This window comes from Trichechus manatus, unplaced genomic scaffold (assembly GCF_000243295.1).
Source record: "Trichechus manatus latirostris isolate Lorelei unplaced genomic scaffold, TriManLat1.0 scaffold00126, whole genome shotgun sequence".
Lineage (NCBI taxonomy): Eukaryota > Metazoa > Chordata > Mammalia > Sirenia > Trichechidae > Trichechus > Trichechus manatus.
In genome coordinates, this window is record NW_004444062.1 from 8,397,939 (window position 1) to 8,419,168 (window position 21,230).

The window sequence follows — 21,230 nt, forward strand, 5'->3', positions numbered from 1 at the left end:
TCACTCCATCAAGCAACCATAACAATTATATATGCATCTAACGGTGATGCTCCAAAAATACTTGAAAAAAATACTGACTAATATGAAAGGAGAACTAGACAATGCCACAATAATAGTAGAGGACTTCAACACATCACTTTCAATTATAGACAGATCATCTAAAAAGAAGATCACTAAGTACATTGAGAACTTAAATAAAACCATAAGCCAATTTGTCCTAACAGACATATATAGGACTCTAACAAGCATCGGACAACACACATTCTTTCCAGAGCACATGGATCATTTTCCATAATAGACAATATTCTAGGACACAAAACAAGTCTTAACAAATTTAAAAAAGATTGAAATTATATAAAGCATCTTCTCTGACCATAAGGGTATGAAGCTAGTAATCAACAATGGGAAAAACAAGGAAAGAAAAATAAATAGATGGAAACTAAATAATATGAACAAAAAACTATTAGATTATAGAAGAAATCAAAAGTGAAATTAAAAAATTCCTAGACTCAAACAAAAATGAAAAGACAACATATCAAAATCTTTGGGACACAACAAAAGCAGTACTCAGATTGAAAATCATAGTAATGAATGCCAATATTAAAAAGGAAGAAAGATCCAAAATTATCAACTTAAACTTACAACTTGAACAAATAGAAAAGAAAGAGCAGAAGAAGCCAAAAGCTACCAGAAGGAAGGAAATAATAAAGATTAGGGAAGGAAAAAATGAAACACAAAAACAATAGAAAGAATTAACAAAACTGGAACATGGTTCATTGAAAGGTTCAATAACATAGACAAGCCACTGGCTAGACTGACAAAAGAAAAAAAAAACAGAAGAGGCAAACAACCAAATTGAGAAATAAATTGGTGACATTACAATCAATCTAACAGAGATAAAGAAGAACATAACTGATAGGTATGATAAACTGTACTCCAACAAATTTGAAAACCTAGATGAAAAGGACAAATTCCTAGTAAAACACTACCTACCCAAACTAACACAAACAGGTAGAAAATTTACACAAATCCATTACAAAAGAAGAAACTGAAGATGTCATCAAAAAACTACCAATAACGACAACAAAACGGCCAGGACAGATGGCTACACTAGAGAATTCTACCCAACACTCAGAGAAGAGTTAACACAAATCCTACTCAGTCTCTTCAAAAACATAGAAGAGGAAAGAACACTACTGAACTCTATGAAGCCAGCATAAACTTGATACCTAAGCCAGGCAAAGACATATTAAAAAAAAAAAAAAAAGAAAATTACAGACCAATATCCTTTATAAACATAGATGCAAAAATTTTCAATAAAATTCTAGCCAAAGGATTTCAGCAACATTTTAAAAAATTCACACTCCATAATTAAGTGGGATTCATACTGGGATTACAAGAGTGGTTCAACATTAGAGAATCAATCCATATAATCCACCACATAAGTAAAAGAAAGGAAAAGAACCATATGATCATATCAATTCATGCAGAAAATGCATTCCATAGAATTCAGCACCCTTTCCTAATAAAAACTGTCAGCAAAATAGGAATACAAGGGAAATTTCTCAATATAATTAAAGGCATATGTGCAGAATGAGAACAGAATGTGGTAATTATTGAATAATATCATTAATATCAAACACAAGTAAAATTTTGCTCAAGATCATTCAGAAGCGGTTGTAGCAATACACTGACAGGGAACTACCAGACTTTTCAAGTCAGATTCAGAAGAGGAGGTGGAATGAGTGATATAATTGCTAATGTGAGATGGATCTTGGCTGAAAGCAGAGAATACCAGAAAGATGTTTACCTGTGTTTTATTGATTATGCAAAGGCATTCGAGTGTGTGGTTGTAACAAATTATGGATAACTTCGGGAAGAATGGGAATTTCAGAACACTTAATTGTGCTCATGAGGAACCTGTACATAGACCAAGAGGTAGTCGTTGGAACAGAACAAGGGAATACTGAGTGCTTTAAAATCAGGAAAGGTGTGTCAGGTTGTATTCTTTCACCATACTTTATTCAGTCTGTATGCTGAGCAAATAGTCCGAGAAGCTGGACTATATGAAGAACCGGGTATCAGATTTGGAGAAAGACTCATTAACAACCTGAAATATACAATGACACAATCTTCTTGCTACTAGTGAAGAGGACTTGAAACACTTACTGATGAATATCAAAGACCACAGCCTTCAGTATGGATTACACCTCAACATAAAGGAAACAGAAATCCTCACAACTGAACCAATAAGCAAGATCATGACAAATGGAGAAAAGATTGAAGTTGTCAAGGATTACATTTTACTTGGATCCACAATCAATGACCATGGAAGCAGCAGTCAAGAAATCAAAAGACATATTGCACTGAGCAAATCTGCTGCAAAAGACCTCATTAAAGTGTTAAAAAGCAATGATGTTACTTTAAGGACTAAAAGTGCACCTGACCCAAGCCATGGTGTCTTCAATTGCCTCATATGCATGCAAAAGCAGGACAATGAATAAGGAAGACCAAAGAAGAATTGATGCCTTTGAATTATGGTATTGGCAAAAAATATTGAATATACCACGGACTGCCAAAAGAGCAAACAAATCTATCTTGGAAGAAGTACAGCCAGAATGCTCCTTAGAAGCAAGGATGGTGAGATTTTGTCTCACATACTTTGGACATGTTATCAGGAGAGATCAGTTCCTGGAGAAGGAAGGACACCATGCTTGGTAAAGTAGAGGGTCAGCGAAAAAGAGGAAGACCCTCAACGAGATGGACTGACACAGTGGCTGCAACAATGAGCTTTAGCTTAACAACGATTGTGAGAATGGTGCAGGACTGGGCAGTGTTTCATTCTGTTTGACATAGGATCCCTGTGAATCGGAACTGACTGGACAGCACCTAACAACAACAACAATGCAAAACTAACAGCCAATATTATACTCAATGAAGAAAGGTTGAGAGCCTTCCCTTTGAGAACAGGAAAGAGACAAGGATGCCCATTATTACCACTCTTATTCAACATTGAACTGGAAGTCCTAGCCAGAGCAATAAGACAAGAAAAAGAAATGAAAGGCATGCAAATCAGAAAGCAAGAAATAAAACTGTCTTTATTTGCAGATGATATGCTCCTATACATGGAAGACCCTGAAGATTCCACAAAAAAAAAACTTGTGAAAGTAATAGAAGATTCTAGCAATGTTGTAGGGTTCATGACCAAAATACAAAAATCAATTGGGTTTTTCTACACTAATAAAGACTACTTTGACACAGAAATCAAGAAAACAATACCATTTACAATAGCCTCCAAATCAAAATACCTAGGAGTTAACCTAACCAGGGACATAAAAGACATACACAATGAAAATTATAAAACACTACTACAAGAGCTACAAGAGATCTACAAAAATGGAAAGACTTGCCGTGCTCATGGACTGGAAGATTTAATATATTGTAAATGTCAGCTCTACCTAAAATGATCTACAGATAAAATGCAATCCTGATACAAATCCTAACAACATTCTTTCCTGAAATGGAAAAACTAATGACCAGTTTCAAAAGGAAAGGAAAGAAACCCCCAATAGCCAAAGCAATATTGATGAAAAAGAACAAAGCAGGAGGCCTCACACTTCCAGATATCAAAATATGCTATACAGCCACTGTTTAATCGAAACAGCCTGGTATTTGTTCAACAATAAACACGTAGACCATTGGAATAGAACTAAGAACGCAGAATTAAACCTATCCATCTGTGGACAAATGATTTTTGACAAGGTGTCAAAGTCCATTTAGTGGGGTAGAAACAGTCTCTTTTATAAATGGTGCTGGCAAAACTGGATATCCACCTGTAGAAAAATGAAACAGAATGCACACGTCACACCATATGAAAAACCTAACTCAAAATGGATAAAGGCCTAAATGTTAAACCTAAAACCATAAAATTCCTGGAAGAAAACATAGGAAGAAAACTATGGGACCTAATAGTTTGTAAAAATAAGATAACAAACTTACCAGCAAATACACAAACAGAAGGGACAAAATAGATACGAGGTACCTCATAAAAATTAAAAACTTATGCTCATCAAAAGACTTTATTAAAAGAGCAAATAGATAACCTACAGACTGGAAAAAATCTTTGGAAATGATTTATTTGATAAGGGTCTAAATCTAAAATCCATAGAAAATTGCAACAACTCAACAACAGAAAGCAAACAACTCAAACACAAAATGGGCAAAGGATATGAACAGAATCTTTACCAAAGAGGACATCCAAATAGCCAACAAACATATGAAAAGATGTTCACCATCAGTAGTAACTACAGAAATGCAAATCGAAACTACAATGAGACACCATCTTACTCTGGCTAAAATGACACTGATAAAAAACAAAACAAAGCAAAAAGAAACAATAAAAAATATCCCTGAGGATGTGGGGAGATCGGCACCCTTATCCATTGCTGGTGGGACTGTAAAATGGTATAACCACTATGGAAAATGGTATGGCATTTTCTCAAAAGACTAGAAATAGAACTACTCTATGATTCAGAAATCCCACTCCCAGGTATATACCCTTGAGAACTGATAATGACATGAACAGACATATGCACACCTGTGTTCATTGCTGCTTTATTCACAATAGCAAATAAATGGAAAAAACCAAAATGCCCATCAACATATGAATGGATAAGCAAATTGTGGTACATACATACAATGGAATACTGTTGTTGTTGTTGATAGGTGAACTCAAGTCGTTTCCGACTCATAGGAACCCTATGTACAACAGAAGGAAACACTGCTGGGTCCTGTGCCATCCTCACAATCATTGCTATGTTTCAGCCCGTTGTTTCAGCTACTGTCTCAATCCATCCATCTCATCGAGGGTCTACCTATTTTTGCTGACCCTCTACCTTACCAAGCATGATGTCCCTCTCCAGGGACTGGTCCCTCCTGATAACGTATCTAAAGCACATGAGACAAAGTCTTGCCATCCTTGCTTCCAAGAAGAACTCTGGCTGTACTTGTTCCAAGAGACTTATTCATTCTTCTGGCAGTCCATGGTATATTCAACATTCTTCACCAATACCATAATTCAAAGACATCTGTTCTTCTTCGGTCTTCCTTATTCGTAGCCCAGCTTTCACATGCATATGATGAGATTGAAAATATCATGGCTTGGGTCAGGTACACCTTAGTCCTCAAAGTGACATCTTTGCTTATCAACACTTTGAAGAGGTCTTTTGTAGCAGATTTGCCCAATTCAATACATCATTTGATTTCTTGACTGCTGCTTGCATGGGTGTTGATTGTGGCTCTAAGTAAAATGAAATCCTTGACAAATTCAGTATTTTCTCCATTTATCATGATGTTTCGTATTGGTCCACTTGTGAGGATTTTTGTTTTATTTATGTTGAGGTGTAATCCATACTGAAGGCTGTGGTCTTTGATCTTCATCAGTAAAGTGCTTCAAGTCCTCTTCACTTTCAGCAAGCAAAGTTGTGTTATCTGCATATTGCAGGTTGTTAATAAGTCTTTGTCCAATTCTGATGCCACATTCTACTTCATATAGTCCAACTTCTTGGATTATTTGCTCAGCATACAGATTGAATAAGGATAGTGAAAGGATACAACCTTGACACACACATTTCCTGACTTTAACAATATCCCCTTGTTGTGTCTGAATCACTGCCTCTTGGTCTATTTACAGATTCCGCACGAGCACAATTAAGTGTTGTGGAATTCCCATTCCTTGCAATGTTACCCATAATTTGTTATGATCCACACAGTTGAATGCCTTTGCATAGTCAATAAAACACAAACATCTTTCTGGTATTCTCTATTTTCAGCCAAGAACCACCTGACATCAGCAATGATAATGTCCTCTTCTGAATTGGGCTTGAATTTCTGACAGTTCCCTGTGCATGTACTACTGCAACCATTTTTTAATTACTTTCAGCAAAATTTTACTTGTGTGTGATGTTAATGATATTTAGTAATTTCTTCATTCTGTTGAATCACCTTTCTTCGGAATAGGTACAAATATGGATCTCTTCCTGGTGGTTGGCCAGGTAACTGTCTTCCAAATTTCTTGGCATAGAGGAATGAGCACCTCCAGTGCTGCATCCATTTGTTGAAACATCTTAAATGGTATTCCGTCAATTCCTGGAGTCTTGTTTTTTGCCAATGCCTTCAGTGCAGCTTGAACCTCTTCCTTCAGTAACATCGGTTCTTGATCATATACTCCCTCCTGAAATGGTTGAATGTGTAGTCCTTTCTTCTTTTGATGCTTCCTGCATTATTCAACATTTTGCCCATAGAACCCTTCAATGTTGCAACTCAAGGATTGAATTTTTTCTTTAATTCTTTCAGCTTGAGAAATGCTGAGGTTATTCTTCCCTCTTGATTTTCTAACTCCAGTTCTTTGTGCATTTCGTTATAGCACTTTACTTTGTCTTCTTGCGCCGCCCTTTGAAATCTTCTGTTCAGCTCTTTTACTTCATCTTTTCTTCCATTTGCTTTAGCTACTCTATGTTCAAGAGCAAGTTTCAGATCTTTTCTGACACCCATTTTGGTCTTTTATTTCTTTCCTGTTTTTTTAATCACCTTTTGCTTTCTTTATGTATGATGTCCTGGTCTTCGGTCTTAGTGTTCAAATCTATTCTTGAAATGGTCTCTAAATTAGGTGTATACTCAAAGTCATACTTTGGTTCTTGTGGAATTGTTCTAATTTTATCTTCAACTTGAACTTGCATATGAGTAATTGATGGTCTGTTCTGCAGTCGACCCCTGGCCTTGTTCTGACTGATGATATTAAGTTTTCCATCATCTCTTTCCACAGGTGTAGTTGATCTGATTCCTGTGTTTTCCATTCCATGAGGTCCGCATGTATAGCTGCTGGTTGTGTAGTTGAAAAAAGGTATTTGCAATGAATAAGTTGTTGTTCTTAGAAAATTCTATCATGTGATTTTCGGTGTTGTTTCTGTCATCTAGGCCATATTTTCCAACTATAGATCCTCCTTCTCTGTTTCCAGCTTTTGCATCCCAATCATCAGTAACTATCAACGTGTCTTTCTTACATTTTTGATGAATTTCAGACTGCAGAAGTTGGTAAAAGTCTTCAATTTCCTCATCTTTGGCATTAGTGATTAGTTTGTACATTTGAATAATAGTCATATTAACTGGTTTTCCTTGTAGGTGTATGGATATTATCCTATCACTGACACTGTTAAATTTAGGATAAATCTTGAAATGTTCTTTTTGACAATGAATGTGATGTCATTCCTCTTCAATTTGTCGTTCCTGGCATAGCAGACCATAGGATTTTCTGATTGAAAATAGCCATCACCAGTCCATTTCAGCTTTTTAATGCCTAGAATACTGATCTTTATGTGTTCCATTTCATCTTTGACTACTTCCAATTTCCTTGATTCATACTTCTTACGTTCCATATTCTGATTATTAATGGATGTTTGCAACTGTTTCTTCTCATTTTGAGTGATGCCACTTCAGCAAGTGAAGCTCCTGAAAGCTTGACTCCATCCATGTCATTAAGGTCAACTTTACTTTGAGGAGGCATCTTTTTCCCAGTCGTATTTTGAGAGACTTTCAATCCGAGGGGCTCATCTTCTGGCATTATATCAGACAATGTTCTTCTGCTATTCATAAGGTTTTCACTGGCCATTTTTTCAGAAGTAGACTTCTAGGTCCTTCTTGCTAGTCTGTCTTAGTCTGGAAGCCCCACGGAAAACTGTCAACCAGGATGACCCTGCTGGTGTTTGAAATACCAGTAACATAGCTTCCAGTATCAGGAAGCATATTATAACATGGATGGACCTGGAAGGAAAATGTTAAGTGGAATAAGTCAAGCATATAAGGACAAATTTGTATGACCCCTCTTTTATAAGAAGACAGGAATATATATATATATATATATACACACATTATATATATATATATATATATAGAGAGAGAGAGAGAGAGAGAGACCAATGTTCATTAGTGGTTACCATGTAGAATAGGGGTAGGGAAAATCACACGTTAGACCTTAGCAACTTGTTATTTTTGGTGATGGGAAAAGTGGTGCCGAATGTGGATATAGTGAGCACAGTATAACCAAAGTAAAAATGCGTGTTTGAGCACATATTAATGGGTATAAGCATATTAGTATATGAGTAGGTACAGGTGTATACACAGGTGAGAACAGATAGAAGTATCTATAGTTACATGTAAATTCAAATATGTGGGTGCAGGTACATATATTCATTGAGACACAAATATAGATAGTCTTCAGACATAACCAAACACCTTCCGAGGTTGGTTTTCTGGGTTTCACAGCTTAGGACCGTAGTCTCATGGGACAACTCAGTCAATTGGCATAATATAGTTCACAAAAATCATGATCTGCATCCTAATGAAGTGAGTAGGGTCTGGGGTCTTAGAAGCTTGCACGGGGCCGTTTAAAGCACAACTACTGGTCTCGTGGTTAAGATCATGGCTACAAACCAGAAGGTCAGCAGTTCGAATCCACCAGCCACTCCTTGGAAACCGTATGGGGTAGTTCTACTCTGTGCTATAGGGTCACTATGAGTCTGAATCAACTCAACGGCAACAGGTTTGGTTTTTCAGTTTTGACTGGTCTTTACTCACCAGAAACAAAACAGTAAGAAGGTAACCAAAAGTTCAGAGAAGAAGCAAGTATACAGGAGCCACGGCTACATCTACCCTGAGATCAGAAGAAATACATGGTGTCCAGCTACCACCAGTGACTGTTATGACTGGGGTCACAAAGGATAGTCCCAGTTAGAATGTGACAAAAATATCGAGCAGAACTCAATGTTCAATTTCTTAAAAAAAAAAAAGAAAGAAAAGCCAGATACACTGGAACAGTAGAGAGCAAAGGACTGCCTGAGACTATCTCCCTGAGACACTCTTCAAACCTAGAACCAAGCCTATCCCCTGAGTCACCTTCAGCAAAATAGCAGAGTGGCACACAAAATGAAGGATATTACCTGTAAGATTGGTGCTCTGCTTAAAAACCACCTGTACGCGACCAAAAAGTCAACCATTACTCGAAAGTGAAGATGAGAAGATAAGGGATCAGGGAAACTAGACTAGTGGAAATGGAACAAACAAAACACAATTAAAGAGAATGTTTACATATTGTGATAAATTAACCAAAGTCATTAAACAATTTATGTGGAAATTGTCAAATGGGAACCTAACTTGCTGTGTAAACTTTCACCAAAAACTTAATAATAGATTGAGATAGATAGATAGATAGATAGATTTTTTTTTTTTTAAAGAAATGGGCGCTCTTTACATAGGGCCTTGAGGGCCAGAGTAAAAATTTAAACTTTATTCTAGAACCGTGTGAAGTCATTGAAGAGCTTTGATCAGAGATGGCCATATACTCATTTAGGTTATCAAAAGATCACCTGGATGATGTGTGCATTTAAGTCTGAAAATATTCAAACATGGAAGCACTGAAACAGCTACTTTGGATGACTCCCATCTGAAACCTTCAACCTCAGAACCTAAAGTCCTTATGTTCCTTCAGCCTTGTCTTGACAAATATTAGGTGCTCTTATGACATAAACAATATACACATAGATACATCAATAACAAATGAAATGCAATATACTTCCTACCCCGGAAAGGGTTTACAATATCTAAAGGAATGAATCTCTAATTGTTGAGGTGAGTAGAGGAAACATTTTCAATATAGAAATACCTCAGCATTCCTGGAAATCATATTATGTAGGATGATAACTTCCAAGATCAGTTCTGGAATTGTTAGTCTGTCTACTTTAATCTTCTCAACTCAATGAAGTCTAAGGAAGTGCACAGATCAATGTATTAGATCAGGATTTCTCAACCTCTGTCCTGATAACAGTTTGCTGAATAATTCTTTGCTGTGGAGGGCTATCTTGTGCATTGTAGAACATTTAGGAGCATCCCTGGCCTCTCTACCCACTAGATGCAAGTAGAATCTCCACCCCCTACCTTGCTCTCTCAGTTATGGTAATCAAACATATCTCCAGCCATTGCCAAATTCCCCTGGGGAGCAAAGTTGCTCCCACAGAGAACCACTGCATTTGATTATAGGAGGAATTTATACAAAATATCTTCTAACAACTTAAAAACATGCAAGAAGATGAGTAAGAGCATGTGCAAAAGAAACCCGTGCTGGAAACTAAAGCAGTATTGGAAACCCAAGGCAGATTGCCAAACTTCACATCAAGGATTGTGCTATGAACTTGACATAACTCACCTCATTGAATCTTGAGGAAAACCCTAAGAACAGTTTTAACCCTTTTTAAGGTGGTTACCATGGCTCAGAGATGACAAAATCTGGCTCAGAAATGACAAACCTAAGGTTACCCAACTAGTAACTTGAGAGGAAGGGAACAGACTCAGGTCTGTCTAACTCCAAAGCCTATTTTTTTATGTTATGTTATGTCCTGCCCCAAAAATTAAGACAAAGTCATTTGCAGGATGTTTTTATATGACATATTTGGATTACAGTCTGAAAAATGACCATCAGTTGTCTCTTTTACAATGAATTTCTTTTTATCAAATCATTGTGGTTATCCTTATTATGAAAAATAATTAATAAAAACAGCTGGCATATATCAAGGACTCACGATGTGTAAGACATTTTTATAAATATTCCATTTGTATAATCTCATTAAGCCCTCCTAATAACCCTATGAGGTAGCTTCTATTATTATCCACACTTTACAGATAAATAATAATTAGGAAAATGTATCTTTTATTGAGTGTTTACCCCATGCATGGCCTATTTTTAAGTTCTTCATACAGACTTAATCCTGATAACATCTTTATATAGTAGAAAGACATTTTTATCTCCATTTTGCAGATGAGGAAACTGAGACTTAGAAAAATGATGTACATATCCACCATAAGCATTTGCTATGCTCTCCCAATATTAGCGGTGCATTTAAAAATTAGGACCATCACAAGTGAATATATATTTTTTCTTTTTTCAAAAATACAGCATTAAAGACTTCACAAGTAATTCTTTTCTCTTTAAGATTAAATTTCCAGTAGAAACTTCTTTCCTTAGAAACATGCTCTATTTTTGAATGATCTTTCCTCTTCCCTCCATACCCTTACGCCCCTTCCCACCAGGGGATCACGGTAGAAAGTGGAGAGAGTGAGAGGGCACAGAATAAAGGAAATATCATCTGGTAAAAGTTAGACTTGAACTTCCCTTCAGCAAATATAAAAGGTGAGGATCAACGTTTGCTTCGGCAAACCAGAAATCACGTTTACATTTCTAGTCACGTTCTATCTTCATTCCACCTGCCAGGCTTCATCTGAAAGTGCCCCCCTAGAAACACATGGGAGCAGCTGGCCAAATAACACGTTCTCACATTAAACATGGGATGCTGGAACATACTCTTTAATTTTTTAAACCAAGATTTGCAGTTTGCTCCTTCTTGTCTCAGTGAAACATTTTAGCAATTGATAGAAATATAAGCATTTGACTTGTCATTTATTTTTCAAGGCTCCTTCTGCCATTCCTCACAGAGTCAGGGGAGTTATGGGCACTACAGTTATATGTAAGGCAGGTTATCTTTCAGGTTCTTGAGGTATTCTGTTAAAACGGGCAGCTTAAAAAATTTACATATGTGTAGTTTTGTATGTATGCTCTCATATTCTGATATAAGGGAAGATGGATAAATTGGCCATTGTATCATAGATAAATACCGAGAGTGTGTTTATTATGTCAGTGATTACAAAATAAAATGACCACAGATGTCAGACCTGTAACTTAAATGGTAAAAATCGGTTTCTATCAAGTCAACTCTAACTCATGACGACCCCGTGTGTGTCAGAGAACTGTGCTCCATAGGGTTTTCAATAGCTGATTTTTTGGAAGTAGTTTACCAAGACTTTCTTCTGAGGTCCCTCTGGTTAGACTTGAACTACTAACCTTTCCATTAGCAGTTAAGCACACACAGTTAACCATTGAACCACCTGAGGACTCCAAATGGGTAAAGGGGAACAATATAAGAGATGATGAGTGGTGGGGGGTGTGATGTAAATCTGAACACATGCTTCTTCTCCAAATAGGGTGCTCATGACTCACTCTAGCAGATTGCTACTATGCAAGAGTGGCCCAGTATTGTCAGATTTTCTGATTTATAAGAAATGCCGGAAATCCATATTTTCAAGTGAAATCTCCTGATTTTAAAATGTTGGCAAATTTCATCTTTTTTTAAAAATACTATTCAGGCTACTCATGTTACCTCAGTCATAGTGGATCAGCATTGATCTCAGAATTTGGGATGTTTTGGTGTAATTTGCACACCATTCTATTTAGGAAAACTTTTATGGAGGTTTCTATACATCTCAGCATTTGTTCTCACACTTGAGTAGACATTGCTTGGGAGCTTGTAAAAAATGCATAATCTTAGAGGTTCTGATTTAGTAGGTCTCGGATAGAGTCCAAGAACTCTGATGTGGGTGGCCCTGTGAACAAACTTAGAGAACTATCTTAGAATGTGAGAGGAAGGAACCTACTAGATCAGGGGTCAGCGAACTATGATCCATGAGCCAAACACAGTCTGAAGCCTGATTCTGTAAATAAAGATTTATTGGAACATAGTCACATCCATTCATTTATGTATTGTCTATGGCTGAATTGCACTACAATGGCAGAGTTGAGTAGTTGACAGTAAAGACCGTATGGCCCTCAAAGATGAAAATATTTACCATCTCCCCCTTTTCAGAAAAATTTTGCTGACCCCTACATTAGATGAAATGGGTACTATGTCTCTAAACCTCAATAAAAATATTAATCATCAATATTGCTTGGGTTCAAAAAACAATGTAAAAACAGCCATATTGCTGGTGGTATCCATTTATAAGGCAGTTTTGCCAAACTGTTTCTCCCAAGCAGACTATCTTGTTGCTATGACAACAGCTATACAAAGCTATGTGGAGTTGAAGAGAAGAAAAAGGCAACAAAAACATATTAGCTGTTAGACTACAGAAAAGGACAGTAAAAGGCTGGTGATTTGGCTTTGACTCTCAGGGGTATAAACACAAGAATTTCCATATTCTCCCCCATAGGTGAGATGGCTACATATGACTCTGAGCATCCCTGCTCCTACGACAGGCCGTCTCCTATTGCAGCCTCCACTAACACCATCTGTGTGTACTGAGGAAACAGCTTCACAAATAAATGAGTCATATGCCAGCGCTACACACTTGTCAGTAGTGTAGATAGTGGATTTATAGAGGATTAAAAAATAGATCAATGTCTTATCCTAAATATACACCAGTCTTATTATGAATGCCATTAAACTTCACAAAATCTGAACAGCTCTTATATTTATCACTTCATTAACAGTCATGTAAGCCAGCTACTCAGTTGTTCCCATCTCAGTAAATGGCACAACCATTCACCGTTTCCTTTGACCCAAACTCCCAAAGTCATCCTTAATTTCACTCTTTCCCTCTCAGATCACATCCATGCCAGCCGCTTCTCACCCCTCCATGTGACTACCTCTGTCCAAGCCACTGGCATCTTTTGCCTGGCCTACTGTAATTGCAGCAGTACATCAATAGGGAACTGCCACAGGTTCAAGCTGGGTTCAGAAGAGGACATGGAGGAGGGATATCCTTGCTGATGTCACATGGATCTCTTGGCTGAAAGCAGAGAATACCAGAAAGATGTTTATCCGTATTTTATCGACTATGCAAATGCATTTGACTGTGTGGATCATAACAAATTATGGATAACATTGCAAAGAATGGAAATTCCAGAACACTTAATTGTGCTCTTGAGGAATCTATACATCATAGACTGTCATGAATTGAATTACATCCCCCCAGAAATGTGTGTATCAGTTAGGCCAGGTCATGATTCCTGGTCTTGTGTGGTTTTCCTATATGTTGTAAATCCTGCCTCTATGATGTTAATGAGGGAGGATGGGCGGCAGTTGTGTTAGTAAGGCAGGACTCAGCCTACAAGATTAGATTGTATCCTGAGGCAATGTCTTGAGATATAAAAGACAGAAGTGAACAGTGAGACTGGGAGACCTCATACCATCAAGAAAGCAGTACCGGGAGCAGAGCACGTCCTTTGGACCGGGGTCCCGACACAGAGAAGCTCCTAGTCTGGGGGAACACCGAAGAAAAGAAGGCCAACAGAGAGAAAAAGCCTTCCCCTGGAGCTGATGCCCTGAATTTGGACTTTTAGCCTACTTTAACTGTGAGGAAAGAAATTTCTCTTTGTTAAAGCCATCCACTTGTGGTATTTATGTTGTAGCAGCACTAGATGACTAAGACATAGACTGAGGTAGTCATACAAACAAAACAAGGGGATACTACGTAGTTTAAAATCAGGAAAGTTGTGCGTCTGGGTTATATCCTTTCACCATACTTATTCAATCTGTATGCTGAGCAGATAATCTGAGAAGCTGGACTATATGAAGAAAACGGGCATCAGAACTGGAGGAAGACTCATCAACAACCTTTGATATGCAGATGACACAACCTTGCTTGCTAAAAGCAAAGAGGACTTGAAGCACTTACTGATGAAGATCAAAGACTACAGCCTTCAGTATGGGTTACACCTCAATATAAAGAAAATAAAAATTCTCACAACTAGGTCAATAAGAAACATCATGATAAATGGAGAAAAGACTGACATTGTCAAGCACTTCATTTTACTTGGATCCACAATCAAGGCCCATGGAAGCAGCAGTCAGGAGATCAAAGGATGTATTGCACTAGGCAAATCTGCTACAAAAGACCTCTTTAAAGTGTTCAAAAGCAAAGATGTCACATTGAGGACTAAGGCGGGCCTGACCCAAGCCAAGATATTTTTATTCGCTTCATATGCATGTGAAAGCTGGACAATGAATAAGGAAGACTGAAGAAGACTTGACGTCTTTGAATTATGGTGTTGACGAAGAATACTGAATATACCATGGACTGCCAGAAGAATGTCTTGGAAGAAGTATAGGCAGAATGCTCCTTAGAAAGGAGGATAGCGAGACTTAGTCTTACATACTTTGGACATGGGAGGGACCAGTCCCCGGAGAAGGCATCATCCTAGGCAGATGGTCAGTGAAACAGAGGAAGACCCTCAGCAAGATGGATTGACATAGTGGCTGCAACAGTGGGCTTAAACATAGCAATGATTGTGAGGATGGCACAGGACTGGGCAGTGTTTTGTTCTGTTGTAAGTAGGGTCACTATGAGTTGGAACCTACTCAACAGCACCTAACAACAGCAAAGTAATGCTGCCTCTAAATCCCACAATATATTCCTATCACACTCAGTTAAAAATCCAGAATCTTTTCCTTGGTCTGCAAGGTCCTGTAGAGCTGGCCTCTATAGACATTTCTGTCCCTGTTTCCTACCTCTCAGTTCTCACTCCTCTGCAGTCATCCAGCCTTCTTCTTGGCCCTTAGATGGTCAAACATGTGAAGTTCCTTTCTGCCTCAGGGCCTTTGCTCTTGCTGTTTCCTTTCACCAGGAAGTCTCTTTCTGCTGTCTTTTGCTTGGCTCATCTCTGCTTTTTTTTGTTGTTGTTTTTTAATGTCACTTCTCCAAAGGGGCCTTCCCTGATCATCTATCAAACTTTATCCACTTTTCCTTCACAGTATTTATTACTATTAAAACCCTGTTATGCTTACAAATTGTCAGTGTACCCCACTCAACTGTAACCTTCCTGAAGGCAAGGAGCTTGTCTGTTTTATTCTCTACTTCACACATGACATCTAGAACAGGGCATGGCAGAGTGTAATCTTTGCTAAATAAAAAAATAAAAAAAATGAAAGAATGAGTAAGTTCCAAGATTGAATTTTGGGTGACTTTCCTGTTTTTTTTTTTTGTAAGAAAAGACCTTAAGAAAATCTTGTACCTTGCCAGGAGCAGTAATTTCACTTTCTCCAGGGATAACTCAGAAGGTATAAGAGGATTAATTTGAATTGAAAATACTAAGCATTAAAAAAAAAAAAAAAATGTCAAGGCTAGGTTATGCAGCTTACTTCTAAAAAGAAAATAAGTAATGAAGTACAGTCTGAGTACTGTGATCAGGAAAAAAGCCAAAAAGACAGGGGGTGTGGGGGCAGCAGCCCACGGGGATACTGGAGGTCAACAGCCACTCTTGGCCATACTCTTTATAGCTTGTTTCTACCTTACCAGTTAAGCCTCACTTACCTGTTCTCTCCTTTGCTAACCCCTGATCACTTTAGTTTCAGAAATTATCCATATGCAGTTGGTCATCTCGCAAACATGTGAGGATTACAGGGCAGGATGGGGTTAAATAAGATGACTGGGCCACTGTAAAATCTTTTGCTACTTGAAAAAACACACCACACACACACTAGCACACACGGAGTCTCTCAGGAGCAGATGGCATAAGAGTCAGCTAATATAATGACCACTGCACCTGACCACTGGGCTGCTTTATACAAGGATCTAAAACCAAAAAAATAAAGTAAACCCACTGCTGTCAAGTCGATTCCAACTAATTAGGCAAGGAAGGTTTGGCCTAAACATTGTCCAGAATGAGTCACGGGGCTTGAGAATCTCATGCAATGTCCCAAACTCTATTTTGTTCTTCAGACTCTAAAAAGTATAGCAGATGACTGAGAAAAAGTTCTTCGAAGCAATCAAATGGTCATGAATGATTATCCTTAGTCACTGATCATGTGCATATTAATGATTTAGGAATATCATGGAAATTGAGATATATCACTGCAAACTTCAAATTGCCTTTAAGTAAATTTTTTCTTTTCCAGCATTTTTGCTTTGTAAAACTTATAATTAATGATAAGATACATATTTATCATATCAAAATAACAAAAATTGTAAACAATCTAAACATTTTATGCTGTTTCCATAGTCCTCCATGATTAGAAAAATATAATTAAAAAATTACCTTTTGACTCATTTGCAAGGTTTTTTTTTTACATCATGAAATGATTGCAAAGTGAGTGGCCATAATTGTTTCACAATGAATTAGAAATTATAAAACATTTAAAAGAAATATCTTTAAAACTGCAAATAGTTCTAATTTTTATTTATTTTTTATGTTGTCCCTTTTATTATTTTTCTTATAGTAAAATCAAGGTATACTCAATTACAGAAAAACCAGGGGGAAATTTTATACACACATATATGTATTTATATACACATACACATACATGTATAAAACTCATTGACATTAAGTCAGGTCTAACTCATCGCAACACTATAGGACAGAACAGAACTGCCCATAGAGTTTCCAAGGCTGCAATCTTTATGGAAGCAGACTGCCACATCTTTCTCCTGTAGAGCGATGGGTGGGTATGAACCCACCTTTTGGTTCTGTGTATAATGAGAATATTCTCTATACTAACCATTGTTGTTGTTAGTGACCCCATGTGTTACAGAGTAAAACTGCTCTATAGGGTTTTCCTGGCTGTAATTTTAAAAGAAGCATATCACCAGGCCTACCTTCTGCAGATGTAAATGAATCAAGAGGCAGTCTTTGGAACAAGGGGATACTGCATGGTTTAAAGTCAGGAAAGGTGTGCATCAGGGTTGTATCCTTTCACCACGCTTAATCTGTATGCTGAGCAAATAATCTGAGAAGCTCGCATCAACAACCTTTGATATGCAGATGACACAACCTTGCTTGCTGAAAGTGAAGAGGACTTGAAGCACTTACTGATGAAGATCAAAGACCACAGCCTTTAGTATGGATTACACCTCAACATAAAAAAAAAAACAAAAAACTCACAACTGGACCAATACGCAACATCGTGATAAACAGAAAAGATTGAAGTTGTCAAGGATTTCATTATACTTGGATCCACGATCAACACCCATGGAAGCAGCAGTCAAGAAATCAAGACACATTGCTTTGGGAAAATCTGCTGCAAAAGACCTCTTTAAAGTGTTGAAAGGCAAAGATGTCACCTTGAAGACTAAGATGTGCCTGACCCAAGCCATGGTGTTTTCAATCGCCTCATATGCATGAGAAAACTGGACCGAAGAAGAATTAATGTCTTTGAATTGTGGTGTTGGCGAAGAATACTGAATATACCATGGACTGCCAAAAGAACAAACAAATCTGTCTTAGAAGAAATACAACCAGAATACTCCTCAGCAGTAAGGATGGTGAGATTATGTCTCACATACTTTGGACATGTTATCAGGAGGAATCAGTCCCTGGAGAAGGACATCATGCTTGGTAAAGTAGAGGGCCACAGAAAAAGAGGAAGACCTTCAAGGAGACAGATTGACACAGTGGCTGCAACAATGGGCTCAAGCATAACAACAATCATGCAGATGGCACAGGACAGGCAGTGTTTCATTCTGTTGTACATAGGGTCACTATGAGTTGGAACCGACTCGACGACACCTAACAACAACATCTTCTGTGGAGCCGCTGGGTGCATTCAAACTGCCAACCTTTATGTTAGAAATCCAGCAGAAACCATTTGCTCCACCTGGGGAATAGATAGGTATAGGTATATGTCTTAGTCATCTAGTCCTGCTGTGACAGAAATATCACAAGTAGATGGCTTTAACAAAGAGAAATTTATTTCCTCACAGTCTAGTAGGCTAGAAGTCCAAATTCAGGGTGTCATTTCCAAGGGAAGGCTTTCTCTCTCTGTTGACTCTGAAGGAAGCTCCTTCTCATCAATCTTCCCCTGGTCTAGGAGCTTCTCCACTCAGTCACCTCAGGTCCAAAAGACTCTCTCTGCTCCTGGCGCTGCTTTCTTGATGGTATAAGGTCCTCTACTCCCTGCTTGCTTCCATTTCCTTTTATCTCTTAACAGATAAAAGGTGCTGCAGGCCACACCCCAGGGATGTGACATGGGTAAGGTGTTTCATCACACCTTAATCCTCTTTAACAAAATTTAATCATGCCTCATTAACCACAGGCAGAGATTAGGATTTATAACACATCAGAAAATTATATCAATCACAAAATGGAGGACAACCACACAATACTGGGAATCATGGCCTAACTAAGTTGACACATATTTTGGGGGGACACAATTCAATCCATAACAGTATAGGTAGAGGTATATATTGATATAGACATAGACACAGGCATAGGCATAGGCATAGGCATAGGCATAGGCATAGGCATAGGCATAGACATACATAGATATACATACACACACACACATATATGTAGTTTTTGTTGTTAGTTGCCACTGAGTCAATTCCAACTCATGGCTGCCCAATGTGTGCAGAGTGGAGCTGCTCCATAGAGTTTTCAAGGCTGTGACCTTTTGGAAGCAGATTGCCAAGCCTATCTTCCAAGAAGCCTCTGGGCCTCATCTATACTCATCTACTTAAACAACTATTGTTAATAGCTTGCTGTGTATGCTTCTAGGTAATTTTTTTATTTATGGGTAGCATTTGTGAGCTCTCATGCATGAACATGATTCACACATATACAGGAAATATTTTTAAATAAATGAAGCTGTGCATATTATAAGGTAGCATGATTTTTTTTTACTTAGCCATATATTATGAACATCACTAATAATCAAAATATACAATTTGATTTTAGGCATTTACAAAAGCTTATAGGAATTTCTTTTCTTTTTTCAACATCTTCAATAATTGCATAAGATCATATGGAACATTTAGCATTTATATAAGTAATCTTGAGTTATTATATTTAATATTTTCAATTCATTTTTAATAATTCTTGCAATAGACAAACTCAGTTAAAAACAAACTACAAAGGTAAAAGTAGAAATATCCTCAGTGAAAATTCTGAAAAGCTAGTAAACTTACGTTAACGTTTTCCAAAATGTCTCTGGCACATCATATTCAACATGTTAGAAATAAATAAACCAAAAATCATAGACTTTCACATTTAATTTTTGACCAATATGTGATTTTAACACAGTGTTATTTTAATTTAAAAGATCAGTTAATTGAGTTGGACAACGCCACCCAGGGACCATGGCCTAAGAAAGGAAATAGGTGGGTTTGCCATGTCCTTGAGTCCTACTTTACTAAAACTAACACTGACACAATTATTTCTGATCCTTCTTTCACCCATTGTATCGGGGTCCTCAGTTAATTTAACCTGGTGCAAAAAGGGAGCTGTGAAGCATATTACCAAATTTTTCTTACACAAACTTTTCAAAGTCCTAGAAAGCCTACCAGTCACAGGTCCCAGAGAGCTCACAGAGAATGAGGTCTAAATGGAACATGGAGTTGTAAGTGTCTCTTAGCCCTCTGTGCATAGTGAGCATGTTCTCTACACTAAACTTTACAACACACGGGCCATCAATGAGATGGGAAACTTGAAATTGGTGCTTTCTTAGAAAATCCAGTAAATTCAGTCCAAATCCAGATATTTAATTTCTGGACTTAATTCTGCTTGGATATTTGATCACAGGATGAGGTTTTTAGATAAATTTGGGGCTTCTTTGTGTTGTTGGGATTTTATTGTTGGAGCAACTTCGTTCAATTTATTACTTCTCTTGATACTTAATTTAATAGTAATTGGAAGATGTAGTTTGACATGATTTGAGATAGCAGTGGATTTGATTAATATTCTCTTCTGATCCATTCCAGAGTGCCTGGGGCAAAATCTACACTGCCCACCAGCAGTCATGGGAGAGTAACCACAGGAGGGTGGGTGGGGTTGGGAGGACAACCTCATGAAGTTAGGAATCTCCTCAAGGGATCAACCACAATCTGAGTGGGGAATGTTAGTGGGGAACTTCCACAAGCAGTGATTTTCAGTAAACATGTCTACCTCTTGACCCACCCTTTATTCTTTCTCATGAGGATGGAGAGAATTCCTGGTCTTTAGACTTTGACCATTAATCCATATTCTCAAATATATGGAGTTTGTCTTTCAAAATTCCTGAACAGGGGATTTGGTTTCTGATGTTTTGCCTCTTTCTGGATCAGTGAGTGGATGCAATTTATGTAAATGAGACTTTTCTGCAGACTTAATCTTTACCTCTGAAGCCATATTCCAAGATCTGGCTTGGGTGGAGGGGTAGGAGCTATAACATTTGGACTCTCATCCTAAACTGGTCCTTCCTACTGAGAAGTTATGATATTTTGGTTTTCTGTTGACTCATTTGTCTTATTTCTCAACTGGTTCAGAACTTAAAATTTTTCCCTGTCAAAGACATTAAAATAGGTACTATTATTATTAATCTGCATTTTATAGTTGTGGTAACAGAGGAAAAGAAAGCATAAACAATATTTTTGGGGTCACACAA